Source organism: Nomascus leucogenys, chromosome 16, assembly GCF_006542625.1.
Source record: "Nomascus leucogenys isolate Asia chromosome 16, Asia_NLE_v1, whole genome shotgun sequence".
Taxonomy (NCBI): domain Eukaryota; kingdom Metazoa; phylum Chordata; class Mammalia; order Primates; family Hylobatidae; genus Nomascus; species Nomascus leucogenys.
The window spans coordinates 31,086,781-31,100,052 of NC_044396.1; the positions used below are offsets into that span (position 1 = coordinate 31,086,781).

At 35.5% G+C, this 13,272-nt stretch overlaps 1 long non-coding RNA gene across 1 annotated transcript in view; it reads right to left on the bottom strand.

The window, feature by feature from the left end:
- LOC105737658 overlaps positions 1-13,272 on the bottom strand; it is a 117,310-nt gene that overhangs the window by 11,762 nt on the left and 92,276 nt on the right. Inside the window, exon 4 of the long non-coding RNA XR_001113349.2 lies at positions 1,815-1,909. This is a non-coding gene — a long non-coding RNA (uncharacterized LOC105737658). The remainder of the gene's footprint in view (positions 1-1,814; positions 1,910-13,272) is intronic.

Sequence of the window (13,272 nt, forward strand, 5' to 3'; positions counted from 1 at the left end):
TGTTGTTTCATTTTATCCTCCAACAAATATTAATTGGTCACTTGTATCAGGCACTGTAAGAAAACAGGAATGTGTTCATTTCCTACTGCTAAGATCCGTGAATGGTTTTTCAAATTTATTTTCCTGCCAAATTCAGCCAGAGATATTTCTTACCACACAAGTAGCTTGTAAAAAGTAGTTACTTGAATTATGATTATTGTTAAATATAGTAATGAAGGCTCATGGAAGAAAATTTTAAATGTGCAAAGAAAAAAGGATTGCATAAAATGTGACTAGTTGGAAATCTCTCTTTCAATATTTTTTCTCACTTTGTATATATATATGTACATATTATATATATACACAGTTACTTCAATTATTTTTCTAAGTATAGTTACATGAATATATGTACTCTATTTATTTACAAAGTTATTTAATTTTATAGATGTAGTTTGTAACTTTTTAATATAACCATCTACTTTGAGCATATTTCCATAAAAACATAAACATATTTATTAGAAATATATATGATTACCACATTTACTGTCATCATTTATTTAACCAATCACTGTCATATATTATGATTGTTTCTTTTAAAAAATCTATTATACAAATCACTGTGTTGAATATACTTATGCATACATCTTTTTCTAATTACTTCTTAAGCTAAGTTTTCTGGAAGTATGATTGCAGAATGACAATAATAATACTTTAGTGCTTTAAATGCATTCACTCAATACTTGCATTACATGCATTTATTCATTTAATTCTTAGAACAACTCTATAAAGTACATGCTGCTTCATGATTACTTTTGTTCTGTTTTTTTCTCCAACAAATATTAATTGGTTACTTGTATAAGGTGCTAAGATACTGACACATAAAGAAGCTAAGACTGAACCTAATTGAATTGAAATGGCCGTCTGGTGTATGAAACACTATTATTAAGTGCAAATAAAAGTAAAAACAAGTACTGCCAATTCATTTATGAGAAATATTTAAATATGCATGTTAGTATTAATAAAGTATGATAACTTGTTGAAGATTCTATATTCTTTAAGGGCAGAGGTGGCACTGAATTCCAAGTGTAGACTTCCAAGTGTACACTCTTAAGTATCAAACTCTATTTTTAAAAAATGTATTCACATTTTTAAGCCTTTTAATACTAGATTGATGACCAGAAAGTTTGTAGCTATTTGCACTTCTCCAGCACTGTTTTTAAAAGAAGAACTTTTCTCTAGGTTTCTTTCCAATGTTAGTAGATATCTTTATGCATTTTATCACTATGAAAGGTTATTAATATAATTTCATTTGCATCTATTCAATTACTCATGAGTTAAAGACTTTTGTCAAGTATTTATTATTTGTATTTCATCATTTAAAAATTGTAGTTATGTGTTCATTTATCTTTTCACATATCCAGGATACTAACAATTTTTTCATCATTGCAAATCTTTTCAGTTAGTTACTTTCTTTTTAGCTTTGTTCATAATGTGTTTTTAATTATAATTTTTAATTATAAACTCAAATCTATAAATTTTTTCTTACATAGCTATTGTTTTAGTATAACTCATTCCCATGTGGCACATATACACCATGGAATACTATGCAGCCATAAAAAAGGATGAGTTCATGTCCTTTGCAGGCACATGGATGAAGCTGGAAATCATCATTCTCAGCAAACTAACACAGGAACAGAAAAACCAAACACTGCATGTTCTGCCTCATAAGTGGGAGTTGAACAGTGAGAATACATGGACACAGGGAGGGGAACATCACACACCAGGGCCTGTGAGTGGGTGGGGGGCTAAGGGAGGGATAGCATTAGGAGAAATACCTAATGTAGATGACGAGTTGATGGGTGCAGCAAACCACCATGGTACGTGTATACCTATGTAGCAAACCTGCACTTTCTGCACATGTATCCCAGGACTTAAAGTATAATAAAAAAAGAAAAATTAATTAATATGATTAATTTTTGACAATATATATTTCTTGAATCTGCATGTATTGATCAAGAACCAATGCTAAATGATAAAAGAAGAAATAACCTGAAAGACTATGCATAATTCATAAAAATTCAATAAAACAAAAGAATCAGTTTTGAAAATTGGGCCAGAACCAAGAGGCATGTTGGACAAAGATAGGCAAAATTATTCTGAAGGAACTTTCTAGTAAGGATCTCAAAGCTGGCAGTGTTATTGTGTATTAGATGCTGTGGATTGTCACCAATAACCATAATAAGTTGATTTTGTTCTTACCACTACTGCTGTCAGAATTGATTTTATACTAGAATGTATTCTTCAGATTTAAAGTTCTGTCCAAGACAGGTTGATTGTTTGAAGGAGGCATTTGAACTTCAGTGGTTTTATATTTTGGGCTTATAATATGTCAACGGAGCAAATAGCAATAGCTAGCATAAGCAAAATAATAGTAAAAGAATGTAAAACTACCATTTAAGGAGGGAAAAAGGCAAATAATAACATATTGATAAAATAAGGCAAGAAAGAGGAGGAAAGAAGCATTTAAATATGTAAATCTAAGGCAAAGTAATAGTAAGATACTAGATATAGACAAATCATATCAATAATCACATTAAACATAAATGGACTAAATACTCCAATTAAATGATTACAATGTCAGACAGAATGATAATTTTAGAATACCTTACTGTATGCTATTTTAATATGAGACTTATAAGAGACACTCAGAATATGAGGACACAGAGCCATGCAACATGAGCCTCCCTAAAAAATATGACTTATGTAGTTATACTAATATTAAAGTAGATATTAATGAAGGAAGGATTACTAGAGGTAAACAAGAATGCTTCCTAATGAAAATAGGTCAATTTACTGGAAAGATATAATAATTCATAATCTGTATAAATGCAATAATAACTTCAATATAATGCAAAAATTAATGATATTAAGAGCAAATATATAAATTCCCAATTATGTTGGAAGATTTGAATACATCTCTCTAACTGATAGAAAAAGGAGATAAGTTGTCATTGAGAATATAGAAGATATGAGACCTGAGCAACATGATAAAAAGCCTTAACCTAATTGAAATGTACAGAAACCACACTCAACAGTGACAGAATATACATATTCTTTTCAAGTGCACATGAAACATATCAAAAAAACTTCAAAGGAATGAAATAATTCAAAGTATATTTTCTGACCACTGTTAAAATAACAAGAAATGAATCAAAAATGTATAACAAAAATATGCAAACATTTGGAAATTATCAGTATACTTCACATAGCTCATAGGTCAAATAAGAAATCATAATAAAATTTTAAAAGATTTTGAACTGATTGTTAACACAGATATAATGTACTAAGACTTGTGAGATTGCATTAAGGCAGTGCCTAGAAGTGCATTACAATATATATTTAAAAATGTAAGACTGAAAATCAATTATTTGAAGTGTCATATCAAGGAACTAGAAAAATAAATCAAACCTATCAATCCTAAGCCAAAAGAACAAAGCTGGAGGCATCACGCTACCTGACTTCAAACTATACTACAAGGCTACAGTAACTAAAACAGCATGGTACTGGTACCACAAAGAGACATAGATCAATGGAACAGAACAGAGCCCTCAGAAATGATGCTGCATATCTACAACTATCTGATCTTTGACAAACCTGACAAAAACAAGAAATGGGGAAAGGATTCCCTATTTAATAAATGGTGCTGGGAAAACTGGCTAGCCGTATGTAGAAAGCTGAAACTGGATCCCTTCCTTACACCTGATACAAAAATTAATTCAAGATGGATTAAAGACTTAAATGTTAGACCTAAAACCATAAAAACCCTAGAGGAAAACCTAGGCAATACCATTCAGGACATAGGCATGGGCAAGGACTTCATGTCTAAAACACCAAAAGCAATGGCAACAAAAGCCAAAATTGACAAATGGGATCTAATTAAACTAAAGAGCTTCTGCACAGCAAAAGAAACTACCATCAAAGTGAACAGGCAACCTACAGAATGGGAGAAAATTTTTGCAACCTACTCATCTGACAAAGGGCTAATATCCAGAATCTACAATGAACTCAAACAAATTTACAAGAAGAAAACAAACAACCCCATCAAAAAGTGGGCAAAGGACATGAACAGACACTTCTCAAAAGAAGACATTTATGCAGCCAAAAAACACATGAAGAAATGCTCATGATCACTGGCCATCAGAGAAATGCAAATCAAAACCACAGTGAGATACCATCTCACACCAGTTAGAATGGCCATCATTAAAAAGTCAGGAAACAACAGGTGCTGGAGAGGATGTGGAGAAATAGGAACACTTTTACACTGTTGGTGGGACTGTAAACTAGTTCAACCATTGTGGAAGTCGGTGTGGCGATTCCTCAGGGATCTAGAACTAGAAATACCATTTGACCCAGCCATCCCATTACTGGGTATATACCCAAAGGACTATAAATCATGCTGCTATAAAGACACATGCACACGTATGTTTATTGCGGCACTATTCACAATAGCAAAGAGTTGGAACCAACCCAAACACCCAACAACGATAGATTGGATTAAGAAAATGTGGCACATATACACCATGGAATACTATGCAGCCATAAAAAATGATGAGTTCATGTCCTTTGTAGGGACATGGATGAAACTGGAAAACATCATTCTCAGTAAACTATTGCAAGGCCAAAATCCAAACACCACATGTTCTCACTCATAGGTGGGAATTGAACAATGAGAACTCATGGACACAGGAAGGGGAACATCACACTCCGGGGACTGTTGTGGGGTGGGGGGAGGGGGGAGGGACAGCATTAGGAGATATACCTAATGCTAAATGACGAGTTAATGGGTGCAGGAAATCAACATGGCACATGGATACATATGTAACAAACCTGCACATTGTGCACATGTACCCTAAAACCTAAAGTATAATAATAAAAAAAAATACAAAATTAAAAAAAAAAGTATGAAAAAAAAGAAGTACAATGATAGTAAGGAGCAGGGATCAACAAAATAGAAGATAAATATAAAAAATAAAAATCATCAAAATAATAACAATTTTATAATTTGAAACGCTTATAAAAAGATCCCTAGCAAGATGAAGAAAAAAGATAACATAAATGATCAATATCAAAAATAAAAATGGAACTTCAACCCAGATTCCACAAACATTAAAATGATAATTAAATGTGATTATGAAGAATTTTATGGCAATAAATCTGAAAATTTAGAAGAAACTGATGAATTTCTTGGAAAATACAACTTATCAAAATTTTATACATAATAATCAAAATAACAATATTTTATACATATTAGAATTGTGCTATGGTTTGAATGTCTGTGTCCCCTAAAATTCATATTTTAAAAGCCCAGTCACTGATGTGATGATAATAGAAGTCAGGACCTTTGAGAGTCAATTAGATCATGAGAGCACCAGCCCCTTGAATGAGATTAATGCCTTTTATTTTGTTTTCTGTTTTTTTTTGAGAGGGAGTCTTGCTCTATTGCCCAGGCTGGAATGCATTGGCATGATCTCGGCTCACTGCAAGACCCGCCTCTTGGGTTCACGCCATTCTCCTGCCTCAGCCTCCCGAGTAGCTGGGACAACAGGCGCCTACCACCACGCCTGGCTAATTTTTTGTATTTTTAGTAGAGACGGGTTTAGCCAAGATGGTTTCGATCTCCTGACCTCATGATCCGCCTGCCTCAGCCTCCCAAAGTGCTGGGATTACAGGCATGAGCCACCATGCCCGGCTGCCTAATGCCCTTTTAAGAGTGGCTCCAGAGAGCCCCTTTGCCCCTTCTACCCTCTGAAGACACAGTTAGAAGGCATCATCTCTGAACCAGACACTGAGTCTGTTGCTACCATGATGCTAGACTACCCAGCCTTAAGAATTGTAAAAAACAAATGCCTCCTCTTTATAAGCTACTCGGTCTAAAGTATTTCATTACAGTATCCTAAACAGACTAAGACAAATGGATTGATTCTTCAAATTTCTCTCAAAGGAAATAAGTTTAAGGCCCAGTTGGCTTTGCAGTGAATTCTAGCAAACTTTTAGTATAAAAAATAATTCAAATCTTTAAAAAACCTGAGATAAAAAAGTGAGACTATGTCCCAATTCATTTTATGAGGCTATCTTGCCTCAGGGTAGTACCAACAAATTGGTGTCATTCGTGTTCCAAAGCTTCCTGTGGGATTAGCTAAAGCTAGAATCCAGGTGAAACTACGTCTGTGCTTAGTTCCTTCCCATGTCTTATCCTGCTTCCTCCACTCCCTTTGTTCTGAGAGTATGCTCTTAATAAATCACATGCACCTGAATTCTTGTGTCAGGCTCTCTCCTTGTGAAGCATCTGCCCCAAGACACTTGGTACCAGAGGCAAATTCTGAGGACAGGATTTTGAAGTTGGATCACTCACTGGTTAGTTGGCAGTGAAGACTATTAGTGGTGTATGTGGAATGTCGATAGTCCCTGACATGCTGTATAAAACATCTGCTAGAACTTCATCTGCGGTGAATTGGGATGGGATGAAAGTGGGAGAAAATGCACTGGTATGTGTAATATCTGTGGTGTTTGATGGGTGAAGAGCAATGTAAGAACTGTGGCGTTTAAGGTGAAAGCTGGAGGGCCTCCTTGGTAATATTTAAAGAAACTCAATCTCCCAAAGCTGGAGGTCAGGCCAAACTGAAAATCAGTCTCAGGACCTAATTATTGAAGAGGCTGAATGTCAGTCTCAACAACGCTTATGCTAAATCCAGAGTCCTGACAGGAATAGTTTGGATATAGAGACTTGGGATAGGCATATCATGATATCTGATATCCCCTGAAGCACTCCGAGTCTGCAGAATTGGCCCATTCTCCTGTTTTTGAGGACAGTGGTTGTCCCTTGCTTGAAAATTATGTAAAGTCACACATAAGGTATGTTTCCTACAAGGCAATAGTCAGTTTTTTCAAAATTTGCCTACACCTCTCTTGCTGGCCACCGGATCAAAAATTCCACCTTCTGAGGGAGTAAAGGGATTGTATGTCTAAGAGTTATGCTAGAATGGATCTACTACTACAGAAGAAGAGAAAACACACTAGAGGGCATGGAGAACACTCTGTTTAACAAAACAATAAGAAACACACTGGTGAAGGGATCAGGATCATCTAGTACTCAGTAGTGGCTTTTCTCTGTAGTCCTGGGATATCAGAGGGAGGTTTTTTTTGGAGAGGGGTGCTTTTTTTCCCCAGTGGCCATCTAGTAGCAATTAGGGTGATAGGATGATGCAATAGCAAAGGCAGCACTTGACCATCAGAAACAAGATGGGATAATCACTGTAACTGACAGAAGAGTCAGACTGTGAGTCATAGGGTATAACTGATATACAAAGGGCTAATATAACATGCTGTCCTAACAGCATGGTAGATGAGCATCCAAAAGGGTATTGTTTACTAGCTACAATCCAAAGAGTTAAGAAATAAACAGAAGACTGAGATTAACTACTACAATGGATATCCATTCATCCTTTTTCAGTTTCCAAACTGAGTCAATTTTCAGACCCAGAGATTGCTTGTTGCCATTTACTTGGATATTCATATACTCAAAAAGAGGAAATACTCATATCTTTCAAGGGTTATTAGGTTTAGGTTCAAGTTGTCTCCAGTATCTAGGGACCTATAGTGCCATTGCAGATCCCTGTTAGAGTAGGGCCACATGTAGATCAGGTGATATGAAGTTTTCAATCAGGTACAGCTCATGGTGGGAAATTTGGTGGTCATTCCTCATTTCCCAAATGTGTCATTGAAGCACTTAGCAGTTGGCAGAATTCTCTTATTAATTCCTTGATTTAGGATTAAAACAATTAGAGTAGAGTAAAAGCTATTATGGTAGGAAAGGCCACATAAAACTCAACACATAAAATTGATAAGTGTCCAAGGAGGCAGGTATCCTATATACACTGATTTGATTGTTACACATTGCATACATGTATTAAAATCCCACACATACCCCATAAACTTGCACAAATTTTATACATCAATTCAAAAAAGACTTAAAGATGCAAGGTTCAGCTTCCATTATATCGTCATTTAATTCACCAGTTTGGTCCCAGCAAAAAATAAGATAGATCACTGTATACAATAGTGGACTACTATAAACTTAAAGAGTAATAGCCCCATTTTTAGTTACTGTGCTGGATGCTGTAGCTTTACTAAATTAATATAGTCTCTGGCATGCAATATATTTCTAGTACTTTGTTGAAAGCATTCCTTTTAATACCCATTGCTATGGTTTGAATGCTTATCCCCTCCAAAACTCATGCTGAATTTAATCCTCAAGGTGGCAGTATCGAGAGGTGGGGCCTTTCCATTCATGAATTAATGTATTTATCAATTAATGGGTTAATGGATTGATGAGTTATGGGAGTAGGACTGGTGGCTTTTTAAGAAGAGAGAGACCTCAGATAGCACACTCAGCCACCTCACCATGTGATTCCCTGTGCCACCTCATGATTCTCCAGAGAGTTCCCACCAGCAAGAAGGCCCTCAGTAGATAAGGCTGCTTGACTTTGAACTTCTCAGCCTCCATAATTGTAAGAAATAAATTATTTTCTTTATAAATTACCCAGTTTTAGGTATTCTCTTAAAAGCAACAGAAAATGGGCAAAGACACCCATCACAAATTTATCAGAAAGAGTTCATATTTACAGCATTTATTTATGGTCTTACCCAGTGGGATGTAGCCTATATTTTAACATTTTGCAGGGCACCTCATTGGTGCCATTGATGGTATTGTATATATTATCTGGAACAGATGAGCAAGGAGTGGCAAGTACTTGAGATGCTACATGACAGTCCTTCTTCGGTGGCCAAGAGAGAAGCAGTGAGACAAAATCTTGTCAACACATCAAACTGCAGATATCTGATGGTCATCTACTTTGTGTGAAGGGAGAAGTGACCCAAAGATGGGTATGTATAGCCTCATGGGCAATAGTGAATGGTTTGGCTAGTTAGGGCCTCAAATGGGAAAAAATAGAATACATAGCAAGGAAGTCTGAGAAAGTGGCACTAAGTAGAACTATAGGAATTAGTGAAATGTTTAACATCTTTGTATACCACACCAGTGAGAATCCGCTGTGTACGAGACAGTAAATAATCAAGTGGTCAGGACAGTTCATGTCAATCCACAAGGCAGCCAAATATACCACACAAATTTTAGCTGACAGAAAGGAAATCTCTAATGGATGGTGGAGGAGAGATATAATGACTATAAGTTTCACCTCAAGACCAACTACAGCAGTAGGGGCTGAGCTTCACCCAACTAACCTTCGTATTATGAGTTTTCACTCAAATTTTGACCAATTAGAAATTATCATTGTGTGTTTCAAGTCCTGTAAGTGTGTACAAAAATACTATGGCATATTATAAAGAACTATTACATGTTTATTCAGCTGATATACTAACTACAATAAATAGTACGTGGTTTTGTTTGTAATTTTGTCTGCCTTTTTGCCTTCTTGAATTTTTTTTTTTTTTTTTTTTTTTTTTTTTTTTTTTTGAGACGGAGTCTCGCTCTGTCGCCCAGGCTGGAGTGCAGTGGCACAATCTCGGCTCACTGCAAGCTCCGCCTCCCTCATTCACGCCATTCTCCTGCCTCAGCCTCTCCGAGTAGCTGGGACTACAGGCGCCCGCCACCATGCCTGGCTAATTTTTTTGTATTTTTAGTAGAGACGGGGTTTCACCGTGGTCTCGATCTCCTGACCTCGTGATCCGCCCGCCTAGGCCTCCCAAAGTGCTGGGATTACAAGCGTGAGCCACCATGCCCGGCCGCCTTCTTGAATTTTATAAGCATTTGGAGGGATCATTTACATAACTTTTTTTTAAAATTATACTTCCTTGACTTTAAAATACAATATCATGTGGCTTTAAAAATTAAGAAACATATGTAGAACAATACATTTGAAATAAAGATAAAAGAGGACTTGTAAATAATAAAGAATAATGGACATAGTTGTGTTAGAAACTTGAAATAATTTTTGCGATTGTCTCCTATGTTTCTTAATGAAAGTGTGAATTTCCTGACAATCAGGCCTTAGAGGGAAATAAAATGATAGGAGAATTTTATATGACACCAGAAATCACACTTTTTTTCTTCAAATTTTTGGAATGTATTTCTTAGACCTATTCTTCAGGAAAAGTTTATTATGGTAAGTATATATAAGCATTGAGAAAATTAATGGAGATTGTATTCAGCTGTAGATTTCAACAGAAGGGAATCAAACTAATTAGTTTTTACTGAATGCTTAGTATTTGTTAGGCACATTTTGTAGATGATCTTATAGAGATTTAGAGTGATTACACAATTTATTCAAGGTTGCATAAGTAATAAGTAGTAGTCAGAACTTGAATTCAGGCCTGTCTTCGAAAGCCCGCGTGTATTCTTTCTACTACCTTATTCTGCAGAATATGCATCCTATTCTTGATAAGACCTTATGTATATTGATTCTTTATTAAAAATGGCATCTATAAATTTTGTAATACAAAGAACACATACTTTGTGGGCTTTAAGCTAATGTGGACTAAGCATAACATCCTCTTCATCTTAATGTAATATGAACTATATGAAATTGTCAATATTGATCAAGTTTGATGCACATAAATGATAATACCATGTTTCAAGCTAATGGAAGGATAGACCTCTGAGAAGGAAAAAAGGAATCTCTAACAGCTGGGCCTAATATCTATGCCTGATGTTGTTAAGAGCTGGACTGACACTTATAGGTTGGCTATTGAATTTTACTGTGGGATATAAACTGTTTTAAAGATCACCAACATCTGATAACATTGCTCTGTGAATGTGGGAAGTGAGACACAAACAAGACTACTTGGCAATTATGTTTAAGTACAAACAAATTCAATGTTACTATGCAAACTTCAAAACTTACCAAATATCCCCCTTGACTCCTTGGCTAACAGGACAGAATTCTGCTTCTTTACCATTCAGATCTGTTTTATTTTTTATTATCTCATCCTGATAAAAATTATTAAGATATCTAATCATAGTATTGCCTCCTCTCTAAAAGCTCCCAATCTAGAACAAGCCCCTCCTTCCTGGAACACTCCCCAACAATTATCTAATGTGAGCAGAAATCCTGTAAGTCTCTTCCAAGTCCTTACTGAACCCAAATCCTGTAAGTCCCTCCCAATTCCTAACTGCTCCCTATGGTGTGTGGATTTGCTTGCTACAATCAGCGAATAAACCTAATTTTGTTTCACTTGTAGGTGTGTTGCTGGCAATATGTGGCTCCAGGGGAAAGGCAAAAGTGGAGGTTCCTGAGTCATCTGAGATTTGTTGCCTTGGAACAGGATCCACAGCTCAATAATAGTAAATATATCTGAGATTCCTTGTGTCTCTAGCTGTCTGAGGCATTACCCCACCAATGGCTGAGAGTTAAGTTCCTTTGCATTTAGACTTCGTTTACAGGTCACTGTTAACAGAGAATATGAAAAACTATGCTGTCTCACACAAGCAATTTCCATCATGCTTCTGCAGGGTGGTCATTAGGTCAAAGCTGACCTCCTTGATAAATGCTTCAAATCATGATATGTTTTAGGATATGTTAAGGAAAGATACTATATATTAAAATCAATGCAAACAGGTGTAAAGATGACATTAGGTATGAACATTACAGAGCCTAGCACATTCAGCTTGAGACAGAGGCCATTGTAGAGGAATATAGACTGTAAGTATATGTGCAGACAGAGCCCAAACTGAGGTATTACAATTTTATTATCTACTGGGATACATATGTAAATGAAATGCTAATGTACTAGTATACAAAAATGCATGGAAGAGTTTATCTTGGCTTTTAAAAAGGTGGTTATTATTGACAATCTTGACCATGAGATGATTTAATTATGAAATATATAAAACATTGGATTTGCAATATATATCCTCAATGGTCAAGGAAACAATAATTTACTATGCCTGCTTTAGCATTTGACAATAATTCTAAGTATTCTAAAATGAGGACCTTTTTAAAATTACCAGACATTTCAAACAAACACAGAAATAGAGAATGATATATCGAACTCAAAGACAGTGGTATATATCACTCAACTTCAGAATTTTGCCATATCATTTTATGTATCTTTTCATTTATTCCATTTCCCTGATGGATCACTTTAAAGTAAATCTGCTTAAGAAGCTTTTGGGCTGAGACTATGGGGCGTTCTAGATATAGGATCATGTCATCTGTAAACGGGGATAGTTTAACTTCCTCTCTTTCTATTTGGCTGCCCTTTATTTCTTTCTTTTGCCTGATTGCCCTGGCCAGAACTTTCACTTATAAGTGAGAACATGTGGTATTTGGTTTTCTGTTCCTGTGTTAGTTTGCTGAGGATGATGGCCTCCAGCTTCATTCATGTCTCTGCAAAGGACATGATCTTGTTCTTTTTTATGACTGCATATTATTCCATGGTATACATGTACTACATCTTTTTAAATCCAGTCTATCACTGATGGGTATTTAGGTTGATTGCATGTCCTTGTTAATGTGAATAGTGTTTCAGTGAACATGCACATTCATGTGTCTTTATAATAAAACGATTTATATTCCTTTGGGTATATATATATACCCAGTAATAGAATTGCTGGGCCAAATTGTATTTGTCTTTAGGTCTTTGGGGAATCATCACATGGTCTTCCACCTATGTAACACGGCTGCCCATATACCCTTCCCCTGAACTTAAAGTTTTAAAAAAGTAAATCTCAAGTATGTATAATTTTACTGGTTTACATCTAAGCCTGATTATATCAAGATATTTTTGAAAATAACTAGCCAAATGTCTGCATGTATTTTTAAGATGTCTATTACCATATGTTAGTAAAACAATTTCAAGAGAGGAAAAGGCTTATTCTCTTCTTCTATATGCTTATTTGCTAGGGCAGATGGGAAAACAAATTATTTAGATATAAACTTTAGAAGAAAGGCATTTGCTTTGTTTTGATTTACCCTATTTATAACTTAATTTACAAAAAAATTATGAGTCAGTAGCAATATGGTACAGAATTTGAAAAAAAAATTAAAACTCAAATACTGAGGAGAAAAGTAAGATGCCCAAATAGAACCCTCTAGTGATCATCCTCCGCTCCTCTACAGGAACACTAAATTGATCAACCATCCACGCAGGAAAGCACCTTCATAAGAACAAAAAATCAGATGAGCAGTCACGGTACCTGGCTGTAAAACCCTATTAAAGAAAAAGGCACTGAAGATGGTAGAAAAGCCACTCCTGAATTGCTGTCACCAGCCCTCT